The following is a 17,105-nucleotide window of genomic DNA, read 5'->3' on the forward strand; positions in this document are numbered from 1 at the left end:
AATTCTGTCCCTCACTGGATCAGGCTTGAATTTATGGTGCTTTAATGAAGTTATGGTGGTCATTCATGAATTTGTATTTTAAAGCAAGATTTTGGTGAATGATATTTTCCACTTGATTGTACCTGCATAAGTAATCAGATTGAGTTCAACTGCTGCAGGATCCTGGAATGTGTTGGACTGTGTCTCAGTACTTTCTGCATTTATTGCCTTGTTTGTTTGTATTGCATGTATTTTTGATTTTTTCCTTTCTTTTAGTTAACCACCTTGTCCTGTATTTCTGCAAGGAACCCCTATGTTTCTGAGAAGAGTTCTTCAACTCTCAGTCAGGTGCTCGATGTTTCCTTATCAACATCTAGTCTGCTCAGATCGTTGGGATGTCTCCCATGGAGGGTCATACTCACTTCCACTGGTTAACGTTTTCTTCCATAGTGATGATTCATTTTTCTGAGTTGGCCTCTCATTTAAGTTTTCTGGTCTGTATTTCTTATCATGATTGCATATACATGCATGGAGTGTTGAATCCTGTTCATTTTTTTGATGAAAATATATACTTAGAAGTTTTATCTGACTGTTGTGTGATTTTTTTTTTCCTGTGTGTTATTTCTCTTCCTCCTTCTGTCCAAGGTGGTGTTAACCTAAGTGGGTCTGAGTGTAAATAGTCTTTTCTAAAGTTGTCATTTCAGTTCCTATTTATCTTTGTAAATTTTACTGATTGAAATGGGACCAAGATATTTCATTTTAAAAAAGTCAATGTCGGTATTGATGGAAGTGTTAACATAGAACATAGAACATTACAGCACAGTACTGGCCCTTAGGCCCTCAATGCTGTGCCGACCCTTAAGCCCTGCCTTGCATATAACACCCCACCTTAAATTCCTCCATTTATTTGTCTAGTAGCCTCTTAAATTTCACTAGTGTATCTGCCTCCATCACTGACTCAGGCAGTGCATTCCACGCACCAACCACTCTCTGAGTAAAAACCTTCCACTAATATCCCCTTTGAACTTACCACCCCTTACCTTAAAGCCATGTGTTCTTGTATTGAGCAGTGGTGCCCTGGGGAAGAGGCGCTGGCTGTCCACTCTGTCTATTCCTCTTAATATCTTGTATAACTCTATCATGTCTCCTCTTATCCTCCTCCTCTCCAAAGAGTAAAGCCCTAGCTCTCTTAATTTCTGATCATAATCCATACTCTCTAAACCAGGCAGCATCCTGGTAAATCTCCTCTGTACCCTTTCCAATGCTTCCACATCCTTCCTATAGTGAGGCATCCAGAACTGGACAAGGTACTCCAGTGTGGCCTAAGCAGAGTTTTATAGAGCTGCAGCATTACCTCGTGACTCTTAAACTCTATCCCTCAACTTATGAAAGCTAACACCCCATAATCTTTCTTAACTACCCTATTTAGCTGTGAGGCAATTTTCAGGGATCTGTGGACATATACCCCCCAGATCCCTCTGCTCCTCCACACTACCAAGTATCTTGCCATTTACTTTGCACTCTGCCTTGGAGTTTGTTCTTCCAAAGTGTACCACCTCACACTTCTCTGGGTTGAACTCCATCTGCCACTTCTCAGCTCACTTCTGCATCCTATCAATGTCTCTGCAATCTTTGACAATCCTGTACACTATCCACAACACCACCAACCTTTGAGTCATCTGCAAACTTGCCAACCTACCCTTCTACCCCACATCCAGTCAGTGAATAAAAACCACAAAAGGTAGATGTCCCAGAGCCGATCCTTATGGGACACCAGTAGTCACAACCCTACAATACGAATGTACTCCTTCCACCAAGACCCTTTGCTTTCTGCAGGCAAGCCAATTCTGACTCCACCTGGCCAAACTTCCCTGGGTCCCATGCCTTCTGACTTTCTGAATAAGCCGACCGTGTAGTATTTGTTAACTGTTGAGCTCTGTTTGGCAGGATTTTTAAGCCTTAAACTAAATTTTGTTAAAGGTTTTCCCTATTTCTTACTGCTTTCTATTTGCTTTGCTTGTTGATATTCCAGATTCATGGGTATCAAGAGTCCCGATGAAGGGTCTTGGCCCGAAATGTTGATTCCCATGCATAGATGCTGCCTGACATGCTGAGCTCCTCCAGCACTTTGTGTGTAGTTCTCTAGACTTCTGGCATCTTCAAGTCCTCTTGTTTTCCAGATACTTACATGTTTCTTGAAAGAACAAGCCAAGAACAGGCTGGTAGTGGGATTGTGTGGCTCTGTTGGTAAAATATTAAATAAAATCATTAGAAAGAGGTGGTATATCACGTAGCCATTGAAGATGTGTAGGAGGGGTAGACTCCTTCCATTTAAGCAAGATTGCTCTTCTTGCTAAAAGAGAGGTAAAAACTAGAACTATTTAAATTTAGAAATGGTCGGCTGCTCAGTCTTAAATTCGAAACAATCCTTTTATGATATTTGGGGACCTTTCCTAAATTACTTTTCCAATTTAAAAAGTTTAATAGTGCACAGACTTTTATGTATATTTTTATCTTCTCTTCTTAAGTGAAAATGTTTTTTTTCTAATTATCCATTGTCATCCATCAGCTTTTTTCTTTGGTAGTTGGTAGAGGTTGACTTTTTTTATATATATAAAAAATTTATTTTATGATGTATGACCTATCTTTAAATGTTTGATTACAGAGTGGTATACCTTTATGTGTTATGCTCTAACATTTTGATCAATTTTATTACAATATATGAATGTACACAAGTTATGTTGAGATGTATCTATGTGTTGCACTCTGTAAATCTTTTTTTTCTTCTGAATAAAAATATTGTAAAAAGAAAGAGGTGGTATAGGGTTGGAAGGTGTAGAATCTGTGGGTAGAATTAAGGAATAGCAAATGTAAAAAAAAAATCCCTGATGGGAATTGTATAGAGACTCCCAAACAGTAGTAAGTATGTGGTCCACGGATTGCAAAGAGAGATAGAAAATATGTGCCAAAAGGGCAATGTTACAATAGTCATGTGGGATTATCATGCAGGTGATTAGGAAAATTAGGAGGGTGTTGGTCTGTAGAGGAGGAATTCCTAGAATGCCTACAAGATGCTTTTTTAGAGCAGCTCGTAGATGATTTCACTTGGGTATCAGCTATTCTGGATTGGGTGTTGCAATGATCCGGAATTAATTAGCTCACTTAAGTTCATAGAACCCTTAGGGGCAAGTGATCTTAACATGATCAAATTCACCTTGACATTAGAGAAGGAGAAGCTCAAATCAGATGTGGAATAAAGAGAATTAGAGAGGCATCAGAGAAGAATTGGTCAAAATTGGTTTGAAATAGAGCAGCAATGGCTGGAATTTCTGGAAGCAATTCAGAAGGCACAGGATATTACATCATAAAGAGGAAGTAGTATTCTAAAGGTAAGGTGACAAAACCGTGGCTGATAAGAGAAATCAAGGACAACATAAAAACCTAAGAGGGAGCATATTGCAAAAACTACTAGGAAGTTAGAGGATTGGGAAGCTTTTAAAAACCAACAGAATGCAACTAAAATAATTCAGAAGAGAAAGATGAAATACATAGGTGAGCTAGCCAGTAATATTAAAAAGGATACCAATTTTTTCTGCAGGTATATATAGTGTGACTTGGCTGGTGGTGTGGACTGTGGGGTGGAAGGTCCTGGCTCCCCTGCACGCTTTTCATCTGTGTTGGGTTAAGAGCTTGAGATCTCTTAAAAAAAACTCACTTGGCAGAAGCCAATGGCAAACCACTGCTGTAACTTGCCTCGCACGGAATTTCTCACTACTTCAGAGTGGCATGGGAGGAAGTCGTCCACTAACTGGAAAAAATTCCGGATGCGACGTACCTTTCCTTACATATAGCATAAAAGAGAGGCAGAAATGGATATTGGACCACTGGAAAATGATGCTGGAGAGGTAGTAATGGGATGGGGGTGCATGGTGATGGCAGATGAACTGAATAAGTATTTTACATCGCTCTTATCTGTCGAAGACACTGGCAGGAATGTGGAAGTACCAGGTGTCAGTGGTCAGAATGTGTAAAGTTACGTTACTTGGGAGAAGGTTCTTGGGAAACAGAAAGGTCTGAAGGTAAACAGGTCACCTGGACCAGATGGTGTACACCCCAGAGATCTGAAAGAGGTGCCTGAAGAGATGTGGAGGGATTAGCAATGATCTTTCAAGAATCATTACAGAAATTATATCCTAAGAAGTTTTTTCCTTTGATACTCCCCTCTCCCAGTTCCACCTATCACCGACCACTTCTTCCACCCCTTGCACCCCCACACTTTTTCCTCTGACGTCTCATCTTTTTTTCCCCCCCAGTCCTGATGAAACGTCGACTGTTTACTATTTCTCATATATGCTGCCTGGCCTCCTATGTTATAACCATATAACAATTACAGCATGGAAACAGGCCATCTCGGCCCTTCTAGTCCATGTTGAACGCTTGCTCACCTAGTTCCACTGACCCGCACTCAGCTCATAGCCCTCCATTCCTCTCCTGTCCATATACCTATCCAATTTTACTGTAAATGACAATACCAAACCTGTCTCTACCACTTCTACTGGAAGCTCGTTCCACACAGCTACCACTCTCTGAGTAAAGAAATTCCCCCTCGTGTTACCCTTAAACTTTTGCCCCCTAACTCTCAACTCATGTCCTCTTGTTTGAATCTCCCCTACTCTCAAAAAAGCCTATCCACGTCAACTCTATCCATCCCCCTCATAATTTTAAATACCTCTATCAAGTCCCCCCTCAACCTTCTACACTCCAAAGAATAAAGACCTAACTTGTTCAACCTTTCCCTTTAACTTAGGTGCTGAAACCCAGGTAGCATTCTAGTAAATCTCCGTACTCTCTCTATTTTGTTGACATCTTTCCCATAATTCGGTGACCAGAACTACACAATACTCCAAATTTGGCCTTACCAATGCCTTGTACAATTTTAACCTTACATCCCAATGCTGTACCTCCAGGATTTTGTGTATGTGTTGTTTGGGCATCCACAGATTTTCTCCTGTTTTTGATAAACCAACAGGAGACAACTTAAAAAAAGCGCACACGAGAGAAGATGAAAAATGAGGTAAGTGAGCCAATGATGTCAAGTATCAAAAGTTGTTCAGATATATAAAGAGTAAAAGAGGCAAGAGTTGATATTGTACTGCTGGAAGATGATGCTGGAGAGTTAGTAATAGAGCACAGAAATAGCAGCTGAACATAAGTATTTTGTGTCAATCTTCACAGTGTAAGGCACTAGCAGTATAAGACCATAAGACATAGGAGCAGAATTAGGCCATTCAGCCCCATCAAGTCCACCGTTCTATCATGGCTGATCCCTGTTCTCACTCAACCCCATGCACCTGCTTCCTCGGCATATCCTGTAATGTCCTGGCTGATCAGCAATCTATTAGCTTCTGCCTTAAATGTACCCACAGACCTTGCCCCCACTGCCATCTGTTTCAGAGGATTCTCTGACTAAATACAATCTCCCTTAACTATGAAAGGTTGCTCCTCAGTTTTGAGGCTGTGCCCTCTGTTATGGCTACCCCCACCATACAAAAAGTCTTCTCCTCATCCACCCTATCTAGACCTTTCCACATTCGGTGGGTTTCAGTGAGATTTACCACCCCCCCCCACCCCCACTACCTGTATTTATTAAACATAGGTCAGTACAGGAGTACAGGTCCGAGGCTGGCAAGCGGTCCTCATATCTTAACCCCTTCATTCCCAGAATGATCTTCCTGAACATCGTCTGTAGTCTCTTGAATGACAAAACACCTCTTCTGAGATATGGGTCCCAAATATTCTAAGTGCAGCCTAAGTAGTGTCTTATAAAGTATCAGAATTATCTCCTTGCTTATATATTCTACTTCACTTTAAATAAATGCCAGCATTGCATTTGCCTTCTTTACCACAGGCTCAACCTGTAAATTAACCTTCTGCGAGTCTTGCCCGAGGACTCATATTTCCTTCTGCACTTCTGTGGTTTGAACCTTCTCCCCAATCAGATAATAGTTCACTATTGTTCCTTTTGTGAAAATGCATTATTGTACTTTGTACATTTTCCAATATTGTATTCCATCTGCCACATTCTTTGCCCACTCTTCAAATTTGTTTGTGTCCTGCTGCAATTGCATTGCTTCCTCAGCACTATCAACACCTTCACCTATCTTTGCATCATCTGAAAACCTTGCCACAAAGTCAGCAATTCCATTATCCAAATCATTGACAAATAATGTAAAAAATAGTGGACCAAATACTAACCCCTGAAGACCACTAGTCACTGCTAACCAACCAGAAAAGGCTCCTTTTATTCTTACTCGCTGCCTCTTGGCTGTCAGCCATTCCTCTATCCATGCCAATATTTCTTCTGATTTTTATCCTGTTAAGTAGTCACATGTGTGACACCTTATCAGATGCCTTCTGAAAATCCAAGTAAGTTACATGCACTGCCTCTTGTTTGTCCATCCTGCGTATGACTTCCTTGAAGAACTCTTAACAGATTTGTCAGGCAAGATTTCCCTGGACAGAAGCTATGATGGCTTTGACATTTTATCATTAGTCTCCTAGTACCCCGAAACTTCATCTTTTATAATAGACTCCAACTGTGTCCTCACCACTGAGGTTCGGCTAACTGGACTACAATTTGCTTTCTTTTGCCTTCATCTCTTCTCAAAGGGTGGAGAGACACTTGTAATCTTCCTGTGTCCGGGACCATGCCATAATCAAGTGATTCTTGACAAGTCCATAAGACAAAGGAGCAGAAGTTGGCATTCGGCCCATCGAGTCTGCTCTGCCATTGCATCATGAGCTGATCCAATATCCCCTTTAGTCCCATTCCCCCACCTTCGCACCATAACCTTTGATGCCCTGACTACTCAGATACCTATCAATCTCCGCCTTAAATACACCCAATGACTTGGCCTCCACTGCCACCCGTGGCAACAAATTGCATAGATTCACCACCCTCTGGCTAAATTTTTTTTTCGCATCTCTGTTCTGAATGGGCGCCCTGCAATCCTCAAGTCATGTTCTCTTGTACTAGACTCCCCCACCATGGGAAACAACTTTGCCACATCCACTCTGTCCATGCCTTTCAACACTTGAAATGTTTCTATGAGGTCCGCCCTCATTCTTCTAAACTCCACGGAGTACAGTCCAAGGGTGGTCAAACATTCCTCATATGTTAACCCTCTCAATCCCGGAATTATTCTAGTGAATCTTCTCTGAACTCTCTCCATTGTCAGCACATCCTTTCTTAAATAAGGAGCCCTAAACTGCACACAGTATTCCAAGTGAGGTCTTACCAGTGCCTTATAGAGCCTCAACATCACATTCCTGCTCCTGTTCTCTATTCCTCTAGAAATGAATGCCAACATTGCATTCCCCTTCTTCACCACCAACTCAACCTGGAGGTTAACCTTAAGAGTATCCTGCATGAGGACTTCCAAGTCCCATTGCATTTCAGAACTTTGAATTCTCTCCCCATTTAAATAATAGTCTGCCCGTTTATTTCTTCTATCAAAGTGCATGACCGTACACTTTGTGACATTGTAATTCATTTGCCACTTCTTTGCCCATTCCCCCAATCTATCCAAGTCTCTCTGCAGACTCTCTGTTTCCTCAGCACTACCGGCCCCTCCACCTATCTTTGTATCATCAGCAAACTTAGCCACAAAGCCATGTATTCCATAATCCAAATCGTTGATATACAACGTAAAAAGAAGTGGCCCCAACACGGACCCCTGTGGAACACCACTGGTAACCAGCAGCCAACCAGAATGGGATCCCTTTATTCCCACTCTCTGTTTCCTGCCAATCAACCAACGCTCTATCCATGTATGTAACTTTTCCGCAATTCCATGGGCTCTTGTTTAACAGCCTCATGTGCGGCACCTTGTCAAAGGCCTTCTGAAAATCTAAATACACAATATCCACTGCATCTCCCTTGTCTAGCCTGCTTGTAATTTCCTCAAAAAATTGCACTAGGTTTGTCCTTTAAGGAAACCATGCTGAGTTCTGCCTATCTTGTCATATGCCTCCAGGTACTCTGTAACCTCATCCTTGACAATCGACTCCAACAACTTCCCAACCACTGATGTCAAGCTAACAGGTCTATAATTTCCTTTTTGCTTTCTTGCTCCCTTCTTAAATAGCAGAGTGACATTTGCAATCTTCCAGTCCTCTGGAACCAGGCCAGAATCTATCAACTTTTGAAAGATCATTGCTAATGCCTCCGCAATCTCCAATGCTACTTCCTTAAGAACACGAGGGTGCATTCCATCTGGTCCAGGAGATTTATCTGCCCTTAGACTATTCAGCTTCCTGAGTACTCTCTCTGTCACTATTGTGACTGCGCATATTTCTCTTCCCTGACATCCTTGAATGTCCGGTATATTGCTGATGTCTTCCTCAGTGAAGACTGATGCAAAATACTCGTTCAGTTCCTCCGTCATCTCCTTATCTTCCATTACGATTTCTCCAGCATCATTTTCTATCGGTCCTATATCTACTCTCACATGTCTTTTACTCTTTATATACTTGTAAAATGCTTTTAGTATCCTTTTTGATATTATTTGCTAGCTTTCTTTCATAGTTCATTTTTTCCCTCTTAATGACCTTCTTAGTTTCCTTTTGTAAGCTTTTAAAAACTTCCCAATCCTCTTCCCACTAATTTTTGCTTCCTTGTATGCCCTCTGCTTTGCTTTTACTTTGAATTTGACTTCTCTTGTCAGCCACGGTTGCATCCTTTTTCCATTCGAAAATTTCTTCTTCTTTGGAATATATCTGTCTTGCACCTTCCTCACTTCTTGCATAAACTCCAGCCACTGCTGCTCTGCCGTCTTTCCTGCTAGTGTCCCTTTCCAGTCAACCTTGGCCAGTTCCTCTCTCATGCCACTGTAATTTCCTTTACTCCACTGAAATACCGACACATCGGATTTCGGCTTCTCTTTCTCAGATTTCACAGTGAACTCAATCATGTTGTGATCACTGCCTCCTAAGCGTTCCTGCACTTCCATCTCTCTAATAATTTCTGGTTCATTACACAATACCCAATCCAATACAGGCAATTCCCTAGTGGGCTCAACAACAAGCTGTTCCAAAAAGCCATCTCGTAGACTTTTTACAAATTCTCTCTCTAGATCTAGTGCCGACCTGATTTTCCCAATCTCAAGGTCTGATAGCGGCAGAGGAGACACGACACGGGAGAATTGTGGAAGGTACCTGAGAAACCATTGGTGGAGTTTAAGACCACCACGAGGGTGGAGGCCACGGACCGATTAATTTCAACCCATGATTACCAGTGCAGGTAAGAGCTTGCCTGTGGGGGTCTGCTGGTGGTGAACCCATGCTGTGGGTTAGTAGACCATTCCCTAGAAGGGGGTCTGTCCATCTGTGTCTGTGTGGGGTTCATGCAAAGTGACTCTAAAGACTTCAGAAGCAAGAATAATTAAAGCTACCAACGTAGACATCAACTCCTCTCTCTCTCTCTCTCTCTCTCTCTCTCTCTCTCCCTCTCCCTCTCCCTCTCCCTCTCCCTCTCCCTCTCCCTCTCCCTCTCCCTCTCCCTCTCCCTCTCCCTCTCTCTCTCTCTCTCTCTCTCTCTCTCTCTCTCTCTCTCACTCTCACTCTCACTCTCACTCTCACTCTCACTCTCACTCTCACTCTCACTCTCACTCTCACTCTCACTCTCACTCTCACTCTCACTCTCTCTCTCTCTCACACACACACATCAATTCAACTCGACGCACCACAAAGTGAACTGAACTGCTTAAACTTACCTAACATGTAAGACTGATATCTACCTCCAGGACTATTATCTTTGTGTGTGTGTGTATATATTTATAACCTGTATCGTATTATCCGGTTTTAATGATATTAATTCGTAGTAATAATAAATATAGTCTTAATTTATAGTAAACCAGACTACAGGTGTGTTCCATTTCTGCTGGCCCTTTTCAGCTTGTCACAGGATTCATGACAAAATTGGGGTCTGCGTCCGGGTTCTGAACAAATTTGGTTGGAGCCAATTTTTGTAATTGTGGGGGCTTGTCTTAATTGAGGAAATCCCTTGTAATTAATCTGTGTGTGGAAAACAGCAGAAACGGAGGCTATTGAATTTATAGAGAATCCTACTCCTCTGTTTTTGAGGAGAGCCAGAAAGGAGGTTCTATGTGACATTGCTAAAAAATGTAAACTTCCCGGATTACAGAAGGGTATGACAAAGGCAGGAACTCGGAGGAAAATAGCTGAATATTGTGTTGGGAAAGAGTTATTTGAGGAGGAGTCGATACAGGAGTTTCCGATAGGTGATGGGGAGACCCTGTTACGACTAGAACAATTAAGAATGGTGAGACTTAAGTTCGAGGCTGCAGAAGCAGAGAAACAGAGGGAGTTTGAGAGGGAGATGTGGCGTCAAGAGGTGTCAAGTGTCAGGCCGTGGTGGCAAGAGGGGTGTATCAGTTAACGTCAGTCAGGACATTAAGTTGGTACCTCCGTTTGCTGAAGGAGATGTTGATCGGTGTTCCTACATTTTGAGAAAGTGGCTCAGAACAGGAAGTGGCCGAGGGAGGACTGGGCAATATTGCAAAGTATTGCACACTGCAAAGTGTGTTAAAAGGGAAGGCGCAGCAAGCATATTCTGCCTTGTCTGTGACTGAGTTGACTAATTATGATACTGTGAAGGAGGCTGTGCTTAAGGTCTATGAAATGGTGCCAGAAGCGTACCGACAGAAGTTTCGGGGTTTGAGAAAGTCTGGGAACCAGACATATATAGAGTTTGCCCGTGAAAAGGAGAGGTACTTTGGTGGTGTGCCTCGAAAGAAGTAGACAAAGACTACCACAAAGTGAGACAGCTGATGCTGATTGAAGAATTTAAAGAGTGTTTCCCTAGTGAGATACGGACATACTTAGAAGAGAAGGAAGTTGAGGCTCTTTCCGCGGCCGCGAGGTTAGCGGATGAGTTTCCCCTGACTCACAAGATTAAGTTTTTCCCGAGCAAGGGTGATCAGAAGAATTACCGGGATAATCCACCGAGTAACACAGGAAACAAGGTAGGAGCTAGTGACAGAGGTAAAGAGGAGGGGAAACCGACCAAAGATAAGTTTTCCAGTTTTACCTGTTACTACTGCTGGAAGCCTGGCCAGGTGGTGTCTAACTGTCTTATTCGGAAGAAAGAACTGGGAAAGGAGAAGGGGAAAACCCCCAACGTTTGTGCACCGGTGGCTGAGACCACACGAAGGAAGGTAGGATCTGGCCGAGTTCAGGAAGGGATTGAGTAGTTTATTTTCAAGGGATTTGTGTCTGTGAAGGAGGGGTCACCCCTAGTTCCAGTGAGAACTTGGCGCGATACTGGAACCTTTCAGTCACTGATATTAAGTGATGTCTTAGAATTTGGTGATGAGACAAAAGTGGACCAAGTGAATATTCTGGAAGGTATTGGCAAGGGAACAGAAGTCGTGCCTTTGCACAAAATAACTTTGAAATGTGACTTAGTGTCTGGACCAGTTGAGATAGGGATACAACCTAAATTACTGATAGCTAACGTGGACATCTTGTTGGGAAATGACCTGGCAGGAAAAGATGTATATCCAGGGTTACAGCTCACAAGCCGGCCTGCTGTTAGTGAGACAAGCGTAGACAGTGAACTTTATCCCACATGCGTGGTCACAAGAAGCATGACAATGAAGGCTGTAGAAGTGAAGCGATCTGGACAGGGGTCAGGTGCCTGCGATAGCAAAGACAGGGGTACGGATCCTATTGACTTATCCGAAACTTTTCTACCATCCGTGTTCAACCAGGATTCAGGTAGTGAGGTGGATAAGGGGGGTTTGTCATTGTCCAGGCGGAAGCTTATGGAAGAGCAGGATAGGGATCCTGAGATTGCAGTTTTAAAAGAGACAGCTCTTTCTGAGGATGAAATTCAGAGGGAGTCAATGGGTTACTATCTGAAGGACGGGGTATTAATGAGGAAGTGAAGACCATTGACAGTACCTGCCGATGAGGATTGGGCCATGGTGCACCGTGGTGGTTCTGAAGGGTTACCATACAGAAATTTTAAAGATGGCTCATACAATACCTTTAGAGGGACATCTTGGAGTTAAAAATACAGAGCACAAGATTATGAAAGAATTTCATTGGCCGGGTATAAGAAAGGATGTGGCGGTTTTTTGTAAAACCTGTCACTCATGTCAAGTGGTAGAGAAACTGAATCAGACCATCCCAAAGGCACAACTTCGCCCCATACCAGCTTTTGGCGAACCTTTCTCCAGGGTCATTGTGGATTTTGTTGGCCCACTGCCAAAGACTACAGGTGGCCACCAATACTTGTTAACCATTATGTGCGCTGCCTCCAGGTTCCCAGAAGCAATACCCCTCAGGAACCTAAAGGCTAAAACAGTGGTGAAGGCACTTATTAAATTCTTCACGTTAGTGGGTCTGCCCAAGGTGATACAATCGGATCAGGGCAGTAATTTTACATCGGGTGTATTTCAACAGATAGTTAGGGAACTGGGAGCGCAACAAATTTTGTCCATGGCATACCATCCCCAATCCCAGGGAGCGATAGAGAGGTTTCACTCTACCCTCAAAACCATGATTAAAATGTGCTGTATAGAAAACGAAAAACATTGGGATGAGAGTAAACCTTTACTCCTATTTGCAATAAGAGATTCAATCCAGGAATCGTTGGGGTTCAGTCCGTTTGAGCTTGTGTTCAGTCATAGGCCTCGAGGACCCTTGACCTTACTGAGAGAGCAATGGTCTCAGAAGGAAGTGCGAATTGGGGTATTGGATTATGTATTAGAGTTTCGAGACAGGCTGAGCAGGGCTTGTGACCTTGCGAAACAAAATCTCCAAGACTCCCAGGCTGATATGAAGCACTGGTATGACAGACTGGTGAGGGAGTGAAGCTATGAGGTTGGAGATAAGGTTTTGGTTTTGTTTCCCTTGGAGGATAACCCTCTCCAGGCTCAATTTAGTGGACCTTACGAAATAATGAGGAAAATTGATGAGCTGAACTATGTTATCAGGACACCTGGTAGAAGGAAGGCCACTCAATGAATGCATGTGAACCTACTCAAACCTTATTTTGACTCTAAATCTGTATCAGTTGGGGTCACGACCAAACAAGACCCAGCTGCAAAGACTAGCCCAGAGATAACACACGACTGTAATGAGCAGTGTCTGGTTTCAGCTCGACTCAAGAATGCTGTTGTTTTGGAGAATGTAGACAGTAAAGTTAACCACCTGGAACCGAAGCAACAACAACAGATAAAGGAGCTAATTGGCAAACATTCCGATCTATTCCCAGATACACCGAGGCAATGTAGTATAGCTACACATGATGTCATTGTGGGGCAGGCTGATCCAGTGAAACAGCACCCCTACAGGATGAATTTAGAATGTAGTAAAGTAGTGGAACAGGAAATCGAATAAATGTTGGCCAATGGCATTATTAGGCCATCCACCTCTGCATGGGCTTCCCCATGTGTGATAGTTCCCAAGCCCGATGAGACAATGAGATTTTGCACAGATTATAGAAAGGTCAATGCAATAACCAAAACATATTGTTACCCTATTCCCAGAATAGATGACTGCATCGATAGGGTGGGGAAGGCTAAGTAACTAACAAAAATTGACCTGCTAAAAGGATACTGGTGCGTTCCCTTAACCGATAGGGCTCGATAGATATCGGCATTCGTCACTCCCTCGGGTTGTACGAATATAATGTGATGTCTTTCGGGATGTAAAATGCCCCTGGGACATTCCAAAGTATGATAAACTCTGTGATCCAAGGCTTGAAGAATACTGGGGCACATATTGACGATTTAGTAGTATGGAACGACACGTGGGAGGAACACATTATAACAGTAGAGAAATTATTTGACTGGCTCTCTAAAACGAATCTGACAGTGAACCTTGCCAAGAGTGAGTTTGGTCATGCCAGGTACACCTATCTTGGTTACGTGGTGGGCCAGGGTCAACTGGCTCCTGTGAAAGGGAAAGTTCAGACTATCGCTGATGTACCCATTCCAATGGGTAAGAGAGCCTTGAGAAAGTTTTTAGGTATGGTGGAGTATTATCGAAAATTTTGCAAGAACTTTGCGGATATTGCCCTTCCACTGACAAAACTGTTGAGAAAGAGTGAACGATTTGTGTGGGATGAGCGTTGTCAAAAGGCGTTCAAACAGTTAAAGGGTATCTTGTGTCACTATCTAGTGCTAAAGGCACCGGACTTCACTAAGCCATTCTCCCTAGTGACGAACGCTAGCGATAAAGCTGCAGGGGCGGTAACTATTACAGGGGAGAGATGATGGTATTGAACATTCGGTTACATACTTTTCCAAAAAGTTTAATGTGCACCAGAAAAATTACTCGACAATAGAAAGAGAATTGCTGTCCCTCATTTTTGCATTAAACCATTTCGAGGTTTATGTCAGTGCCGCACAAAAGCCGTTAGTGGTGTTCACTGACCACAACACTTTGGTGTTTTTAGATAAGATTAAAGATTGAAATCGGCGTTTATTAAACTGGAGCCTGTGTTTACAGCAGTTTGATATCGAGATAAGACACTTAAGGGGTACGGACAAGGTCATTGCGGATTGCCTATCCCGCTGTTAAAAAAATGCTGATGAACTGTGTAAAGGCTAAATGTACACTTTGTGAAGTAGAATGTAGTGCTTGGTGTGTAGAATCTGTGAGTCAGCAAAATTTTGCTCAAAGATCAAAATTTTCCCAACGGGAGAAGGTGTCACGTAGGTGAGAAACTGCTAGACAATTCAGCAGTCTAATGAACAAGGAGGCAATTAAAAGAGAGAGAGGACTCTGACTTGGTTTTGATAACACTTTTAATTGTGACCTTGACAGAAGAGTACGGTGCCAGCTGAGACACGAGCTGGGAAGTCACCATGGTAACAGCTCAGAGCAATTGAGTTAACGGACGGCTGCAATTTCGAATGGATCATAAAAAGTTGAGGCGGTTGGTCTGATAACGGCAGAGGAGACACGACACGGGAGGATTGCGGAAGCTACCCGAGAAACCACTGGTAGAGTTTAAGACCACCGTGAGGGTGGAGGCCACGGACCGATTAATTTCGACTCGTGATTACCAGTGCAGGTAAGAGCTTGCCTGTGGGGGTCTGCTGGTGGTGAACCCATGCCGTGAGTTAGTAGACCGTTCCCTAGAAGGGGCTCTGTCCATCTGTGTCTGTGTGGGGTTCACACGAAGTGACTCTAAAGACTTCGGAAGCAAGAATAACTAAAGCTACCAACGTAGTGTGGTTTTTCGTGCTTTTCAAATGACCAGGAGACGCAGAAGATTCTTCAAGAAGGGTTAAACTTTAATTTGCAAATCAAAGCTGAGACAGTCATTGAGCTGGTCGCTGACTGCCTCCCGATTCTCGGATACAGCCGCTTTTTAAAGCAAACCTGGTTTAGCTGCATTAACATATCCAAGCGGTGCATATCACAGTTACTATTGTTTTTACCTATTGACTTATTTGTTCTAGTCGACTATATAGTTTTAATTACACAGCAGACATGTTCAAAGCAAAATATCCCTACATATTGTCTCTACATTGCTTTAGTTACACAGTTGACAAGTTCAAAGCAAAATATCCCTACATATTGTCTCTACATTGCTTTAGTTACACAGCCGACATGTTCAAAGATCCCTGAGTTACTGTTCATTAACACATATTGTCTCTACATTCAATTGGATACCTGATTAGCATATATTGACACATCATTGTCCTTTAGCATTTCACACAGTTTTGGTTACACAGCAACTTCACAGCTGGCGACCGCTCCCAGCCACCTCTCCCTAGCATATACCAACACACCATAGTTTTTAGCATTAAGTTTTATACTCCATAAAGTTTTATACTCCATAATATTCATATTCTCCAATAGTAGACATCAACTCAACTCTCTCTCTCTCTCTCTTCCCCCATCAATTCAACTCGACGCAACACAAAGTGAACTAAACTGCTTAAACTTACCTGACACCGTAAGACTGATACCTACCTCCGGGACTATTACCTTTGTATGCAGACACACACACACACACACACACACACACACACACACACACACACACACACACACACACACACACACACACACACACACACACACACACACACACACACACACACACACACACACACACACACACACACACACACACACACACTATTATCTGGTTTTGATTATTTTAATTCATAGCAATAATAAATATAGTCTTAATTTATAGTAAACCAGACTCCAGGTATGTTCCATTTCTGCTGGTCCTTTTCAACTTGTCACGGGTCTCGTGACAGTAAGGTTTTTTTTATTCTCAAAAATTTCCAATCTTTAAGATAATTTCTTTTTTTTTTGAGGCATTGTAAGTGTTACTTCGATGTACCTGTGTTACTTTTGAATAATAATAATAATATTTGAAAAGAAAATGAGCGGCCCTTACTAATTCCTGTCGTGGCTCTCTCACGAAGAGAGATATCAAACGTCTTTCCCTTGTTTATCTCCCCCATCTCTTTGCCTGGTTTCTATCCCAGTTTAACTCCCCCATCTCTCTCCCTCCACTATTCCCTCCCCCTTCTCTTCCGTCACTCTTTCTCCGACACCTCTTTTTGCCCGTCTTCGCTCCTCATTTATTTCTCACCAACCTCCATCTCATTTCCTGCTAACCTCTCCTCTCCCTGTTGCCTTCGCCTCTCTCCCCTCAGTTTCTCGCTTCCACCTCTTTCCTCCCATCTTTCCTCAGTCTGTCCCGCTGACTCTCCCTAGTTGCTCTTTTCCTCTTGTTTCTCTCTCCGAGTCTCTCTCTCTCTCTAACTGTCTCTCTGTGGTCTCCCTGTCCTCTTCTACACCCTCCCCTCTCCCTCTCTGTCTCTTCCTCTGCCTTTCAGCTGTCTCTCTCCTCTGCTTCATCAAACTCTGAATGCCTGTAGGTTCCAATCTCCAAGCAGAACACTAGGACAAATAATCTTGTAAGCAACTGTGTCTGTGTCACCATCGGACATTGAAAAGGATGCAGTGCTCTCTGAGAATAAACACGGGGAGAGATTCAGTGTCGGTCACTGAAGGGGCGGGGAGTATTTTGGTTTGTCTACAGAAAGGGGAGAAAATGAGTG

This window comes from Hemitrygon akajei, chromosome 12 (assembly GCF_048418815.1).
Source record: "Hemitrygon akajei chromosome 12, sHemAka1.3, whole genome shotgun sequence".
In the NCBI taxonomy this organism is placed as follows: Eukaryota; Metazoa; Chordata; class Chondrichthyes; order Myliobatiformes; family Dasyatidae; genus Hemitrygon; species Hemitrygon akajei.